This window comes from Kogia breviceps, chromosome 18 (assembly GCF_026419965.1).
Source record: "Kogia breviceps isolate mKogBre1 chromosome 18, mKogBre1 haplotype 1, whole genome shotgun sequence".
Classification (NCBI taxonomy): domain Eukaryota; kingdom Metazoa; phylum Chordata; class Mammalia; order Artiodactyla; family Physeteridae; genus Kogia; species Kogia breviceps.
In genome coordinates, this window is record NC_081327.1 from 46,186,968 (window position 1) to 46,203,318 (window position 16,351).

Genomic DNA, 16,351 nt, shown 5'->3' on the forward strand with positions numbered 1-16,351 from the left:
GTGATCTAATCTCTCAGCAATCTTTTACAGTTTTAGAATAAAGGTCTTGTACACATTTATAAACATTTATCTCTAAGAATTTCACATTACAATTATTTTAAAAAATTAATTGTGGTGAACATACACATAAAATTTACCATCTTAGCCACTTTTAAGGGTTCAGTTCAGTAGTGGTAAGTATATTCATATTGTTGTGTGACCAATTTCCCGAACTTTTTCATCTTGAAAAGCTGAAACTCTGTGCCCATTAAACAACAACTGCCCATTTCTGCCTCCCGCAGCCCTTGGAAACCACCATTGTACTTCTGTTTCTGTGAGTTTGACTACTCTTGCTACCTCATATAAGTAAATCATATGGTGTTTGTCTTTCTGTAACTGGCTTATTTCACTTAGCTTGATATCCTCAGAGTTTATCCATTTATAGCAAGTGCCAGAGTTTCTTTCCATTTGAAGGCTGATTAATATTCTGTTGCATACATATCACATTTTGTTTAACCATTCATTCATCGATGGACTCTTGCGTTGCTCCCATCTTTTGACTATTGTGAATAATGCTGCTGTGAACACGGATATACAAATATCTCTTTGAGACCTTGTTTTCAGTTAGTTCTTTTGTATGTATACCCAGAAGTGGTATTGCTGGACCATATGGTAATTTTATTTTTAATTTTTTGAGAAACTGCCATACTGTTTTCCACAGTGGCTGTACCAGTTTTACATTCCCTCCAACAATGTACGAGGCTTCTCTTTAATCCCCACATCCTTACCAGCATTTAGTATGTCTTGTCTTTTGGATAATAGACATCCTAACAGGTGTAGGGTCATAGCTCATTGTGGTTTTAATTTGTATTTCCCTAATGATTAGTAACATTAAGCATCTTTTCATGTGCTTGTTGACTATCCGTATATCTTCTTTGGAGAAATTCTGTTCAAGTCTTCTGTCCATTTTTAAATTGGGCTATTTGTTTTTTGTTGAGTTGTAGAAGTTCTTTATATATTCTGGATATTAACCCCTTATTAGATATATGATTTGCAAATATTTTCTCCCATTCCGTAGGTTGCTATTTCACTCCGTTGTGTCCTTTGATGCACAGAGCTTTTAAATCTTGATGTGTCTGATTTATCTGTTTTTATTTTTGTTGTTTGTGCTTTTGGTGTCATATCTTTTGAGGGTACTTTTAAAAACTTCATTTTCTGGGACTTCCCCGGTGGCGCAGTGGTTAAGAATCTGCCGGCCAGTGCAGGGGACACGGGTTCGAGCCCTGGTCCGGGAAGATCCCACATGCCGCGGAGCAACTAAGCCCGAGCGCCATAACTGCTGAGCCTGTGCCCTAGAGCCTGTGAGCCACAACTACTGAGCCCACATGCCACAACTACTGAAGCCCACACACCTAGAGCCCGTGCTCCACAACAAGAGAAGTCACCACAAGAGAAGCCCGTGCACTGCAACGAAGAGCAGCCCCCTCCCGTCGCAACTAGAGAAAGCCCACGTGCAGCAACGAAGACCCAACACAGCCATAAATAAATAAATAAGGAAAATATTTTTTTTAAAACTTCATTTTCCTATAGTTTGTTGCCATATAAATATGATTGATTTTTGTATGTTGATTTTGTATCTTATGGCCTTGCTAAGTTAAGTTGCTGGTTCTAGTAGCTTTTGTGTAGTCCATAGAACTTTCTACACACGTTAACTACATAATCTGCAAATCATGACAGCTTTACTAGTTCTTTTCAAATCTGTATGCTTTATTACTTCAGTGCACTGGCTAGGATCTCCAGTACAATGTTGAGTAGAAGTAGTGAGACAGGCATCTTTGGCTTGTTCCCAGCCTTCGGAGGAAGCATTCAGTCTCCCATTATTAAGTATGATGCTAGCTGTTTTATAAAGTTTCCTTCTATTTCTGGTTCGCTGAGAGTTGTTATTTTCAGTGGCTGTTGAGTTTTGTCAAATGCTTGTTCTGCATCTGTTGTGCTGATCATAAGATTTTTCTCCTTTATTCTGTTAATAGGATGGATAACATTGATTTCTAAGAGTAAATGTATCCAATTGGTCATGATATATTATTCTTTTTATATGTTATTCATTTCAATTTGTTAAAATTTTGCTAAGGATTTTTACTTTTATGCTTGTAAGGAGTATTTGTAATTTTCTTTTCAAGTAATATTTTTGTCTTGTTTTGGTACCAGTAATATTGGCCTCATACAATGATTTGGGAAGTGTTTCTTTTCTATTTCCTGGACCATGTTGTGTAGTTTTTTTTTTTTTTCCTTAAATGTTTGATAGAATTCACCAGTAAAGCTTTCTGGGCCTGGAATTTTCTTTGTAGAAAAGTTTAACTAAAAATTTAATTTCTTTAACAGGTATATATAGTAGGGCTATTCAGTTTATTTGTTTCTTATCAAATAAGCTTTAGTAGTTTGTCTTTTTCATGTAATTTGTCCATTTCATCTAAGTTGTTGAATTTATCAGCAAAAAGTTGTTTGTAATATTTCTTTATACTTTTAGTGGCTGTAAGAATGTTTACCTGTCTTTCATTCCTGACATTGGAAATTTGTGTCTTCTCTTTTTTCTGATTAGTCTGCCTGGAGATTTATCAATTTTATTAATTGTTTCAGTGAACCAGCTTTTGGTTTCATTGATTCAATCTATTTTCTCTCTTCTATTTTGATTTGTTTTTTATTTCTTCCTTCTTTCAGTTTAATTTGCTCTTCTTTTCCTAACTTCTAAAGCTTGAAGCTTAAATCACTGATTTTAGACCTTTCTTCTTTTCTAAAGCATTTAAAGCCATGAATTTCCCTATAAAAAATTTCCCTATAAAAAAATTTCCCTATAAACACTCTTTTGGGCCGAGCCCGGCGGGGCATGGCGTCCGAGCAAGGCGGTCGTCGGCTGGCTGCCAGTGGTGGGTCCCGCGCGGGGGCAGGGGGATCAGCTGCGTACCAGGGCCGAGGGCCGGCGGGTGGGACCGGCGGGCGGGCCCTGGCCCGTGCTTAACCGGCGCGATGCTTTTCTCGCTCTGGGAGCTGGTGCAGTGGCTGCGCTTCGCTACCTTCGAGATCTTCGTGCACCTGTTGGCCCTGCTGCTGGCCCTGCGTGTGGACGGCCTGGCTCCCGGCCTCTCCTGGTGGAACGTGTTCGTGCCCTTCTTCACCGCTGACCGGCTCAGCACCCACTTCACCACTATCGTCTCCGTGCGCCTCTTGCAGGATGGAGAGAAGCGGCTGGCCGTGCTCCGCCTTTTCTGGGTCCTCACGGTTCTTAGCCTGAAGTTCGTCTTTGAGATGTTGTTGTGCCAGAAGCCGGTGGAGCAGACTCGGAAGCTCTGGCTCGGCCTGATCGCGTCTCCGGTCTTCGCTGCTGCAGCTGCTCAGGATCCGTGCCTGCCGGGTCAGCTAGGCTCGCAGAAGATAAGCTGGAATGCAGGACCCCAGGCTGAGGTCCCACTTCCGCCGCACCAGAGGAGAAGTCGGGGTCTGAAAGCCAGCTTGTGCCCTGCTGGGTGCCCAGCTGCCTCTCTAAAAGTCATGTCTGAAATTGTTCCCTCAGCAGGGCTGAAAAGAGCAACCTTGATTCTTAAAATGTATTCCCTCTTATTTCATGCTTTGAATAGCTACTCTTGAATTGAGATCCTGAGAAAGGGTCCTGAGAAGGCCAGACAGTCCTGAACTCCTCTGACAGTTGGAAACTGCGTATAAGTAAAATGTCCTGTTGGGCTCTGAGTATTTTCATGGATCCTGGGAAAGTACCCACTGTGCAAAGGCTGCAAAGCTGGACTCGGACTCGGGATCTCCCCTGGCCAGCAGTGCCAACCTGAGAGCTTACTGCCCCATCACCCCAGACAAGACTTCCTTAGATGCTTGAGCTCTAAAAAGTGTAAACCAGCTTGTGTCTGGTTTACAGACACAAGCAACTGGGGCAACTGGGGAGGATGGCTCTTTCTTCATTCCAGCCCAGGCAGACAGGTGTATGTTAAATAAGCATGATCGGGACCCTATCTGGATATCTGTCGCCTGAGAAAAGAACTTGCTTTCAACGCACTGCTTGTCTTCCTATCCCAGCAGATTGCAGTGTCACGACTTTTCCACCACCTCATGGCCGGCACTGTTAGCGCACCTGAGACCTTTAGGCGGCCCTAAGGAACCAGAGAGAGGAATGGGTGCTCTGATGCGCGTAGCCATTGAGACCTACACATGAGAAGTTTGCGTATGGTCTCAGGCCACGCCTGTTGGCCTAAGGGCTTTGGTTTGATGCTAGTCAGGTGCCAAATGAGAACATTTGCTGAGATAAAAATAAGAATGTTTTGCTGAAAACAGACAAACAAACAAAACCACTATTTTATTTAGTTGTTTAAAAATATTATGTATTCTATAAGTTTTGATATATTGTGCTTTTATTTTCATTCATTTCAATATATTTTCTAATTTTTTGTGATTTTTTTTTTCCCCTGTAACTTATAGGTTATTAGAGGTGTCATATTTAATTGCCAGATATTTAGGGATTTTCCAGATATCTTTCTGGTATTGGTTTTTAGTTTAATTCTGTTGTGATCAGAGGACATACTGTGTATGACCTGAATCCTCTTAAATTTTTTTGAGATTTGTTTTGTGGCTCAGAATGTGTTTTAGTTTGCTGAACATTCAACATGCATTTGAAAAGGATGTGTTTTCTGCTGTTCTTGAGTAGATTTTCTATCATTGTCAGTTAGGTCAATTTGGTTGATGGTGTTTTTCAGGTCTTCTGGAACTATACTGTCTACTGTCTACTTGTTTTATCAATGATACAGGGCAGAGTGTTAAAATCTCCAGCAATAATTGTAGCCACTTCAGCTTTCTTTTGATTAGTGTTCACATGGTTATCTTCTTCTATCCTTTTACTTTTAATCTATCTGTATCTTCTCATTTAAAATGGGTTTCTTAGAGAAAACATACAATTGTGTGTTGCTTTTATCCAGACTATCTTTGCCTTTTAACTGGAATGTTTGCATTTAATGCCATTATCAGTATGATTGGGTTTAAGTTGACCATCTTGCTTTTCTGTCTCTGTTCTTTGTTGCTTTTATCCTCTTTGCTTGACTTCATTTGGACTAAGAGAATTTTTTATTATTCTATTTTATCTCCAGTATGAGCTTGTTAGCTTTTTACCTCTTTGGCTTATTTTTTTTTAGGGGTTGCTCTAGGTTTTACATTATACATTTTTAACTTACCACAGTGTATCTTCAGTTAGTCTTATACTACTTCATGGATAGGCTAAGAACCTTGCAACAGTTTTCCTCCATTTATTTGCCTTCAGCAGAAGATTTCTAAGTCCTTCCCTGCTGCCTCAAGTTCAACCACTGTACCTGAGAGGAGGGTGAGTGAGTTGTCCCTAAATAATAAAATTGAGATTTCACAGTTCATAGAGCAGACATTATAAGATTTGAGCAAATTATATTAAGTTGAGACCTGAAAGCACATATAGTCTTACTTTTCTGGTCCTGTGGTTCAGGTGACTAAAAGGGTGAGGAAATTGCAGTATAGCAGAGGCAGGTGAAGACTGGGCTGTAATTAGTAGGAGGCTGCCAGTATCAATTTGATGCCAGTTAGAGTGGAAGATTCAGCTCACTACCTTATATAAGAATCAGGGATCATATTGGGAATCTTTGGTCTCCTAAACCCTAGCAGAACTAAGTTCCTCTATCTGTTAGCATCCTTCGGAATATGAAGACTATTTGTCCTGTTTCAACCAAAGCCTTCCTCTCTCTCAAGCCATAAACTCAAGGACTTGTTACTTCCCAGCACTGAAGTGTTCACTCGCCAGTTCTGAGTTGGGATCATTAAGACTTGCGTAGCTGCTTTAGGCTCAGAGCTCATCTCCTCTGCACTTCTTTTAAGGATCTGTCTCTAGACAAGAATGGCCTGTTCTCTGGCAGCTAAGTTATCTGCTCTGTCATTTAAAAATTTTTGGACAGGGCTTCCCTGGTGGCGCAGCGGTTGAGAGTCCGCCTGCCGATGCAGGGGACGCGGGTTCGTGCCCCGGTCCGGGAAGATCCCACATCCCACGTCCGCGGCTGGGCCCGTGAGCCATAGCCGCTGAGCCTGCACGTCCGGCGCGTCCGGAGCCTGTGCTCCGCAACGGGAGAGGCCACAACAGTGAGAGGCCCGCGTACCGCAAAAAAAAAAAAAAAAAAAAAAAAAAAAATTTGGGACAACCTGTCCACAAATATGGAAGCAACTTCACTAATTTTCTTTCTCAGATGTTGAAATTATAAACACTTGAAAGGATAGTGATACCTGTATGGTACTTGGATCAGTAAGATTTATTCAGTGTACCTGGATATTTATGTTTAATCCCCCTGAGCCCTGTGAACTGAGCCGTATGTGATTCAGTTTCTTTACCGTGTTTGCTTAGACGTTCAAGAAAATCCTTGGGCTATGCAGTACTTTATAGGTTCAGTTGCATTGATTTGGGAGGGAAGAGAGAAGGTAAACGTGAACTTGACATTTCTTGAGTGCTCATTCAGTGCCAAACTTCCCATTTTATAGATGGGAAACGACAAAGCCAGAATTTGAATCTGCCTGACTCAGCATCTGCTTGTGCAGCCTTTGTGATGGGTCGCATCTTAGATGTGATTGGGTTTAAATTCTCTTCCCTATCGTAAAATTGACAGGGGTGCTGGTATATAGAGGGAAGAGCAGACTGGATGATACTGTAGAAAGCTATGTCTTTAGGGTCTTTTGTTCGTTCTGTTTCAGTAAACTCTTAATATGAGTAGAATCACGTTGATAGGTTGGTGTGTAGTGGCGGTCCTGTGTCTGATTTGGCCTTTAGAAAAACACAAAGCATTCATGTAACTTGATTTTTTAATATACAATTTGGGAAGCAACAAAATCTTTTGCGGACAGATGTGAAAAAGTCTATGAAGCAGATTAGGTCTGGCTTATGAACGCTTATTTTCTTTCCCCGGTAGCTAGATTTCAGGCTCCTCCCACCCCTGAGGTGTATAGAGACCAAGTCCATACATGTTGACTACAGTCTGCACACCATTTACCTAGAAAAAGTTTGAGAGCAGACTTGAAACCTATTTTTATACTCTATTGTTAGGAAACGAAACTTACCCCCAAACTTAGTGGCTTTAGAACACAGCCATTTTATATTTGCTCATAATTCTGTGGCTCAGGAATTGAGGCAGGGCTCAGCTGGGTGGTTCGTCTCTGTGTGGCCACAGGTGGGGCATTTCATGAGATTGTAGTTGTGGGTGGAACATCTAAGATGGCTTCACTCACAGACAGGGACCTTGGTGGGCGTGGCTAGGAGGCAAGGATCTCTCCCTCTCCAGGTGGCTTTCTCGCCACTTGTCTAGCCTGGGTTTCATTACGTGGGAGCTGGATTCCAAGAGCAAGCATTCCAAGCAGTGAAAGCAGAGCTGATGTTCTCTTAGGGTCCAGCCTCAGAAGTTCCTTGCTGTCATTTCCTCCGCATTCTGTGGGTCTAAACAGGAATCTGGGCTAGGAGAGGGGCCATTGCAGAGAGAAGCCTGAGGGGTGGACAGTATCGTTGTGACTGTCTTTAGATATATAATTTATCATTGAATCCTTCCTCTGGAGAGCTTGAGCCCCACCCCAGGCCATTTCAGTCAGAATCTGAAGAAACGGTGAGGTGACGTGCTCTTAGGGATGTCCCGTGTGTGCTCTTCTAAGCACTCAGCCCGGCTCTCTCTGGCTCCTGCAACATGGCATACGAAGTGCGAGACCACTCCCTCTCCTTTGAACCATGGTGATCAGAGAAATTGAAAATAATTTAAGCGCTGTTTCATTTTTTTCTAGAACACAATCCTACTATGTAAAAATATCTGTAAAAATGTTCCCCGTCTGTTCCCACACACACTGATGTTTAGTACTATTGTTTTTTATGATACTAAAAAGTATGGTGAATTCCCGGTACAAACTTGGTCTTCTGTGTCTGGGTCTTCTGTGATAGCAGAGCATTAGACTCCAGTAGTTACTGAGTTGAACCATTAAAAGTGGCACCACTGCTGCAGAGTGTTATCTGTGGTAGTCAGAATTGTGATCCTATGGATCAGACAATTGCACATCCCTGTTAAGAATTCAGAAAGACATGTGATCTTGCATCTGAACAGATATAAAATTAGATTCAGCCTGAAAAGTGGCCTAAACATTTTTAAAGGAGAAATTTTTTTTTAAATGTGGAGGCATATTTAGAATGCCTTGAATAAATACAATTTACTTCTCTGCAAATTACTTTATTTAGAAAGGCCTAAGGCAGAACCCCTTCTGATTTTGAACCATTTAAAATATAGGACATTTACTTTATCATTTTCAAAATAGGAACACACAAATTTTACTCTTCAAACTGCTGGAATTAATTGTATATGAGAGTGTTGTAGTTCATGAAGTGCTGAACCATGAGATTCAGCATGGGATTCTCCCTATATATTTGGCCCTCTCCGTCCACACGTTCCCAATGCATGGATTCAACCATGGAAAAAATTCCAGAAAGTTCCAAAAAGCAAAACTGGAGTTTGCCACTCACTGGTAACTATTGAATATTTACATAGTGTTTACGTTATATTAGGTATTGTAAGTAATCTAGAGATGATTTAAAGCATATGGGAGGATGTATGTAGGTTTTATGCATCTTATGTAAGGGACTTGAGCATCCATGGATTTTGGTTTCCGTTGGAGGGGGTGAGTGTGTCCTGGAACCAATCCCCTGTGAATGGATACCGGGAGTGACTCTCCCTGTAAGAGGTGTGGATGCCCAGGCCCTCCTCTCCTGAGGAGGCTGTGTAATAGATCTCTGGTGGGACTTTGGAATCTATTTTTACTGAGTATTCTGGGAGCTTCTTAGAAATGCAAAGTCATGGGCCCCATCCCAGACCTGCTGAATCCATATCTGGGATGGGAGGATATCTGGGGTGTCTGGGTTTTAACAGGTTTTCCAGGTGATTCTTACACTTGCTAAAGTTGGAAAAGCACTGTTATAGAGAAATCCCTTTCTTTGTTCTCTGCCTGAAAACTCCATTTCTACTAGAAAGTATCCCCAAAGATTTTCACTCACAGAGTTGTACAACTATCACTAAATTCCAATTTTATAGCACTTCCAACCCCCCAGAAGTTACATTATATCTGTTTGTAGTCAGTCCCTGCTCAGTCCCACTGATCTGCTGTCCTGGATTTGTGTTTTCTGGGAATTTCATATAAATGAAATCATATGATATGAAGTCTTTTGCATTTGGCTTCCTTCTTTTAGGTTCCTGCATGTTGAGCGTGTTGTTCCTTTTTAATGCTAAATGGTTTTCCATTGTATGAACTTACTGCATTTCGTCTGTCCATTCACCAGGTGGTAGACAATTAGACTGTTTTTAGTTTAAGGCAAATCTGAATTATGCTGCTGTGAACATTCATGTGTAAGTTTTTATGTGGATATGTGTTTCCACATGGCAGGTCTTTCTTTGTTTAACCTTTTAAGAAACAGACTTTTCCAAAGTGGTTGTACATTTCAGCAGTGGATCGGGGTTCCAATTTTCTCACATCCTCAAAACACCTGGTATTGTCAGTCTTAGGAATTTATAGCTCTTCTAGTAGGTGGGTAGTGGTATCTTATTGTGGTTTTTTATTTGCATTTCCCCAGTGACTAATGATGTTGAGTCTCTTCTCGTGTGCCTGATAGCAATTCATATATCTTTTTTGGTGAAATGTCTACTCATACCTTTGCCCATTTGTTTTTTACCAGGTTGGCTGTTGTCAGTATTACTGAGTTTTAAAAGTTCCCTATGTATTCCAGATATGTGATTTGAGAATGTTTTCTCCCAATATATGGCTTGTCTTTTCATTTTCTTATATGGTGTTTTTTAAAGAGCAAATATTTTAAATTTTGATTGAGTCCAGTTTATCACTGGTTTTCTTTTATTGATCATGCTTTTGTTGTCATATGTAAAAAGATCTTTGTCTAATCCAAAGATCACAGAGATTTTCTCCTGTGTTTGTTTTCATCTAGAAGTTGTATAGTTTTAGTTCTTACATATGTTTCTATTCCATTTTAAGTTAATATTGGGGTATGGTATGAGGTAAGGGTCTCAGTTCCTTTTTTTTTTTAAAGAACCACTTTTACATTCAGTTGTCTTAGCCCCATTTGTTGAAAAGACCGTTCTTTCTCCCCACTGAATTCACTTGGCAAAATCAACTGGCCATAAATGTAAAGGATTATTTCTGGACTCAATTCAGTTGCGTTGATTTATCTATCATTATCTTGGTTACTTACAGCTTTATAGTTAAGTTTTGAAATCTTGTAGTGTATGTTCTTCGAATTTGTTATTTTTCAAAATCTTTTTAGCTATACTAGGTCCTTATATTTCCATCTAAATTTTTACAATCAGCTTGTCGATTTCTACAAGATGGTTATCTGTTTTTGAATCCTGATGTTTTTCATTCAGGACTCTTTATGACTTCTCAGAGAGAAACTGAAACTGACTGCTCTTTGAGAGGTTATAATAAATGGTTCCTGAGAGATACTTGATGTACTGGGCCTCTCTCCAGGTTAGGCACATAGCGGGTTGAACAGCTAATGAGAACACAAGCCAAGGCCAACTCCTGAGTAGCGATGACTGGGGTGTTTCCCTTCACCTTGATGGCTCACCAGTAGTTGGCACTCCATAAATACATAATAGGAGTAAGAGACCATGTACAATAAAGAACAGTTGAGGATAATGCCTTTATCTTCCCTGTTCTTTTTGAGCCTTCCTTATTTTAAAGCCACCTTTGTAGCCACGAGTTGTGAAGCAGCCTGGCCAAGCCTGGTTCCCTCTGCATTGAGTTAACAGCAGCTTCATGGTTTTATCAGATTTTTTTCACCTGTTCTTGCTTAAGCCTGTAACACATTATCACTCAAAGCAGACATTCTTTTATCTTTTCAGAAGCTTGCCAGAGGAAACTCTGGTGCTTCCCTTCATCAATTTTACTTAGAGGAAGATTATATCTCTGGCCTGCAAAGGATGGCTATTCATCTTTTAACATTTTAAATGTGTATTTCTTTTGAACAGGCCGCCTTCCAGACTGTAGTTCTTATCTTCCTTCTCTTTCACTAGGCCTCTTTGGGCCGGATTTGCTTAAACCCAGCTAATGTTTATTGAGCATTTGACTATATGCAGGGTATCATTTTAGGCCCTACTGGATGTGCAGAAATGGACAAAACACGGTTCTTGCCCTCGTGGAGCTTATGCTCTGGTCAAAGAGACAGTGTGTAGTACAAGTACACAGATAGCTATAGGAGGGAGCATATTAAGAGATGAGGACGATATCGGGGTTGAATGGAGTATTGTTTTCCAAAGAATCTGCTGTGAATCAGGAACTACCTTTGCTGCATATTTTAAAACCCAGATCATGACTTTCAGAATTTAATCCTTGGAAGTCCTTTGCAATCAGCCTTGCTGGGTAAAGGACAGGCGCCCTCGTCCTGTTGACTTACTTTGCTGCCATTGATTTTACAAGGATCAAATTGTTTAATGGACATTCTGCTTTCCCTTGGAAAAAAGGGCTGTATATATAACAAATGAACCAATAGTGAGATACTTAAAAATGGAGTAACATAATATTTTAAGCACCTCATCTGTTATTTAATATTTTATTCTTCCAGGGGAGCTTAACATGGTTCTCTTTCATCCATGGGTCTCTTGAAAGTGGGATTTTTTTTTTTTTTTTTTTCTCTCCAACATTGCTTAATACTTCCAACTGAAGGAGGCGGTGGCAGAGGATTTGAGACAGTGATTCTGTTAGCTGCCTCCCCTGTCTCTTTCTGTATTGTGGGAAACCCTTGTCTTTACCAGAACCTCCTGGCAGGTGTCCTGGTTGGATCAGTGGTCAGTGCTTGTCTGGTGACCTCATGGATTCAGTTAGGGACGTGTTCTTTGAGTGCCTGTTGTGAGAGTTTTGTTTATTTCTTTGTTTTTAATCTAACCCACACCCATGCAAAATAGATTCCCCATGCCAGAACCAGAATAACTCTGGCCAGGGCTCAAGAAAAACCTGGTAACTGACTAAAATTAAACACATGAACTTTCCCTGCCCTTTGCACTACAGTCTTTTATTAGGTATTCTTGACTGTTTTTTTTCCCCTTAGAAGAAGGCTGGGAAGTGGACGCTTGAGTCATTATCCTAGGCATAGAGAGGGGATGGATGAGTGGGGAAGGTTACTGCTAATAAGCATAGGTGGGGCCAGTGCAGGTTTTTACTGGATCTAAGATTTCTTTTTTAACCTAGCAATAAAGATTCCATGACATTATCAATCACTGGCTTTATCCAAGGCATCCGTATTGTGGTCCTAACTTGACTTTCAATGTGAACCGTGTTGCACCTGATGCCTATAATCCTGCGTTGCTCTTTTGACTAGGCTGAATCTTCTCTTTACTGATCTCCCTGATTAATCCCAGGTGGAGAATGTGGTATATTTATCCCTGACACCTTTCAGATTATAGTCGACCACACAGCCCTGAGAAAAGGGTACTACCTGAAGTTGGTTTTTATTCTGACTTGAAAATAAATGTCTTGGAAATTAAATCGCTTTCTTTGCTGGTTTTACCTTCCTGCTGGGGTTGTAGTAGTGTGGGAGTGAGGTTAAAGTCCCCTGAAAAAGCATGTGTGTACAGATAGTAGAGAACCCTGTTATGGGACTTTTTAAAACATCATGAGCCCCTTAGAATTTAATGTTTGCATTTATCTGGACCTCAAGAGTTTTTTTATTTTTATCCAAAAAAATGAAGCCTTTCAAATATACAGAACAGTACAGAAAATAATATGGCAAACATCTATGTGCCTATCACCAAGATGAAATGTTTAATATAAACACCCTTGCTGTGGATTTATCTGTGCTGTACTTACATGCATCTCCATGATTTTGTGTGTGTATTAAAAATGAATAGATGGAAAGTATCTGTTTCTTTGTAACTTGGCTTTTTGGGTTTTTAATTCAGAGTTGTGTTTTTGAGATGTATTTGTGCAGATCCAGCCCATTTATTTTAACTACTTGGTAGTGTTCCCTTGATATGTGGATAAATATATCTCAACTTTTTCATCTGTCTGCACAGTGAGGGACAGTTAATTAACATACCTGTTTGTTTTCTAATTGTTGTTGGTATATTAGGAGGGGTCCTGTTGACTTTCTTGTGTGTAGATCTCACGTCTGGCAATTTTACTGAGCTTATATTAGTTCTAGCAGTTTGTAGATTCACCTGCCTTTCCTAAAGCAGATAATCATATCACACTTGCGTTTCTTCCTTTCTGGTCCTTATATCTTTTGTGTCTTTTTCTTATTGTGTTAGTTTGCTAGGACTGCCATAACAAGGTACCACAAACTGAGCGGCTTAAACAACAGAAATTTATTTTCTCACAGTTCTAGAGGCTGGAAATTCACAATCAAGGTGTCGGCAGGGTCGATTTCTTCTGAACCTCTCTCCTTGGCTTGTAGATGGCTGTCTTCCCTCTGTGTGTGTATCCTAATCTTCACCTCTTATAAGGACACTAGTCATATCGGATTAGGACCCATCCTAATGACCTAATTTAACCTTAATTACCTCCTTAACTGCCCTATCTCCAAATACAGTCACATTCTGGGTTACTGGGTGTTAAGACTTCAACATAGGAATTAGGAGGGACACAATTCAGCCTGTAACACTACACTGGCCCAGCTGGCTCATACACCACTGAACGGAAGCAGTTATGGTGGGCATCCTTGATTTGTTCCTGACCCGCAGAGGGATTTTTAAAGAGAACATTCTTAAAGTTTCACCACCGAAAGTGATCGTTGATGTGGCTTCGTAGATGCTTTTCACTGGGTTAGAGAAGGTCCTTTCTGAACCTTCTTTGCCCTCAGGAATGGATGTTGGAGTTCCAACCTCATGAGGGCCTGCTTTCATCCATTAGAGCTCAGAAAACTTAAATGCCTGGCTTTCCTCACAGCACGGTCCAGAGAGGTGACCTGGGCCCCATCCAAAGGCTAATTTGCAAAGAGCAACTTGAGACCATGGAGGCGGCATGTTGACACGGTCAAATTCTAGCATGTAAATGGCATCAGGGATGGGGGGGGGTGATGGTGGCGTTTTTCTCAGCTGTCCCCGAGATGGGAGGCTCCTCATTGGTCCATTTGTGGTATGGTGTTTGGCCTTGTCCTCAGAAGCTTAGCTTCCATGTTACTCTGCCACTGTTAACCTTTTTTCTGCCTAAACACCATGGTCATTTTCTGCTGGGTGCTGTGTTTTGGGCCAGTTTGCCCTCCCTTTCCCTCTATTTGGGTTTGCTCTATAGTTCTTTCCTAGGTTTTTGAGTTGGACACTCTCAATAGTGATTTTACGTTATTTTTATTTTCTAGTATATGCATTTTCCACAACTTTTTAATATAAATTTATTTATTTATTTATTTTTGGCTGTGTTGGGTCTTCGTTGCTGCGCATGGGCTCTCTCTAGTTGCAGCGAGCAGGGGCTACTCTTTGTTGCGAGCGCGGGCTTCTCATTGCAGTGGTTTCTCTTGTTGCGGAGTATGGGCTCTAGCCACGCGGGCTTCAGTAGTTGTGAAGTAGTAGTTCTTTTCAGGCTCTAGACCACAGGCTCAGTAGTTGTGGTGCATGGGCTTAGTTGCTCTGTGGCATGTGGCATCTTCCCGGACCGGGACTCAAACCTGTGTCCCCTGAATTGGCAGGCGGATTCTTAACCACTGCGCTTCCAGGGAAGTCCAGCATTTTCCACAACTTTATTGAGATACAATTCACATATAATTCATGCATTTAAAGTATACAATTCTTTTTAGTGTCTTCAGGGTGTGCAACCATCATCACCATCAGTTCATCCCAGAAAGAAGCTCTGCACCCTCCACATCTTCTCTCCGCCCCCCCCTCCCCCAGCCCAAGTCTCCCAGAATTAGGCAATCTATCAATACTTCCTGTATAGGTTTGCCTGTTCTAGTATATGCATTTTAAATTTCCCATAGGTTCTGCTTTGCTGTCCCACAAGCTCTTTTAATCCACAGATGAATTATTTTTTTTATCCCCTTGTATTGTTTCTTTCTAAAAATCACTTTGACATTAACGTAAGAAGCCTTTTGCTAATTTAGTATTCAGGATTCATGGCTGTAGAATATCTAGTGAAAATATTATTCTTAGATCTTTTGGTGAGGTTGGCAATTACATTTCCTTCGATGATCCAATACAAATGCATATACTACTTTCTGCTCTAAGTAGTATGGAAATGAGATCCCCTGAAAGAAATGAACTAACTCTCCCTCAAATGATCTCCTGGGGACTTACTTCTTTCTATAAGTTATTTGGCTTGGAACCATATTAAATCATTAAGTTCCTCCAGTTCTTTCATTCTTTTCTAACCCCCACATTCATGGCCATATTTAATTGCCGTGATACAGACATTGGTTTTATGTTTATAAATGTATAAGATATATTTTTTCTTTTTCCCAATTTGTTATTTTGAAAGATTTAAATCCTACGGAAAACTTAAAGAAGAGGACGACGAATACCTATATTCCCCTCACCTAGATTTAGCCAATTAACATTTTGTCATATTTGAACTCTTTTCCGTCTCACTCCCTTATCTCTTTCATGTATAATTTTTTCTGAACCATTTAAAAGTTAAGATGTAGGGACTTCCCTAGTGGCGCAGTGGTTAAGAATCCGCCTGCCAATGTAGGGGACACAGGTTCCATCCCTGGTCCGGGAAGGTCCCACATGCTGTGGAGCAACTAAGCCCGTGGGCCACAACTACTGAGCCTGCACGCCACAACTACTGAAGCCCGCATGCCTAGAGCCCGTGCTCCACAACAAGATAAGCCACTGCAATGAGAAGCCCGTGCACCACGATGAAGAGCAGCCCCTGCTCACCGCAACTAGAGAAAGCCCGCATGCGGCAAAAAAGACCCAACGCAGCCAAAGGAAAATAAAAGTTAAGGTGTAGACATTACTGTATACGTATTTGCAGGATCTGTCAGACTGTACTGTTTTTGGAGTCTTGCCCTTGGTGGATTGTTTCCCTCTGTGTTTTGTAATTTTTGACTGCAACCTCATCATCAGAGTAGGAGGTGCAGGCCTGCAGCTGCAGAGCTCAGGAGAGGCTTTTCTTCCTCTGTAGCACAAGCAGACCAACCTCCCCCCAACCCTCACTTTCTCTTTTCAGTTCTCTTGGTTTCTGGCACTTGGGGATTTCCAGTTCTTTCTTTTGTTCTCCAATAGTATTAGGTATTTGTAGCAGTAGGGTTTTCTGGTTTTCTAGGCTGTCATATTACTGTAACTGGAAGTTCCCCTGGTTTTGATTTTGGGAATTGAGACTTGGCACTTCAAATAATTTTTAAGTCTTAGGT

At 41.0% G+C, this 16,351-nt stretch overlaps 1 protein-coding gene and 1 pseudogene across 2 annotated transcripts in view; both read left to right on the top strand.

Moving 5' to 3' along the window:
• ZNRF1 (zinc and ring finger 1) overlaps positions 1 to 16,351 on the top strand; it is a 102,853-nt gene that overhangs the window by 26,608 nt on the left and 59,894 nt on the right. The gene's annotated exons all lie outside the window — the stretch shown is intronic.
• Positions 3,004 to 3,397, top strand: LOC131744358 (transmembrane protein 203-like; annotated as a pseudogene).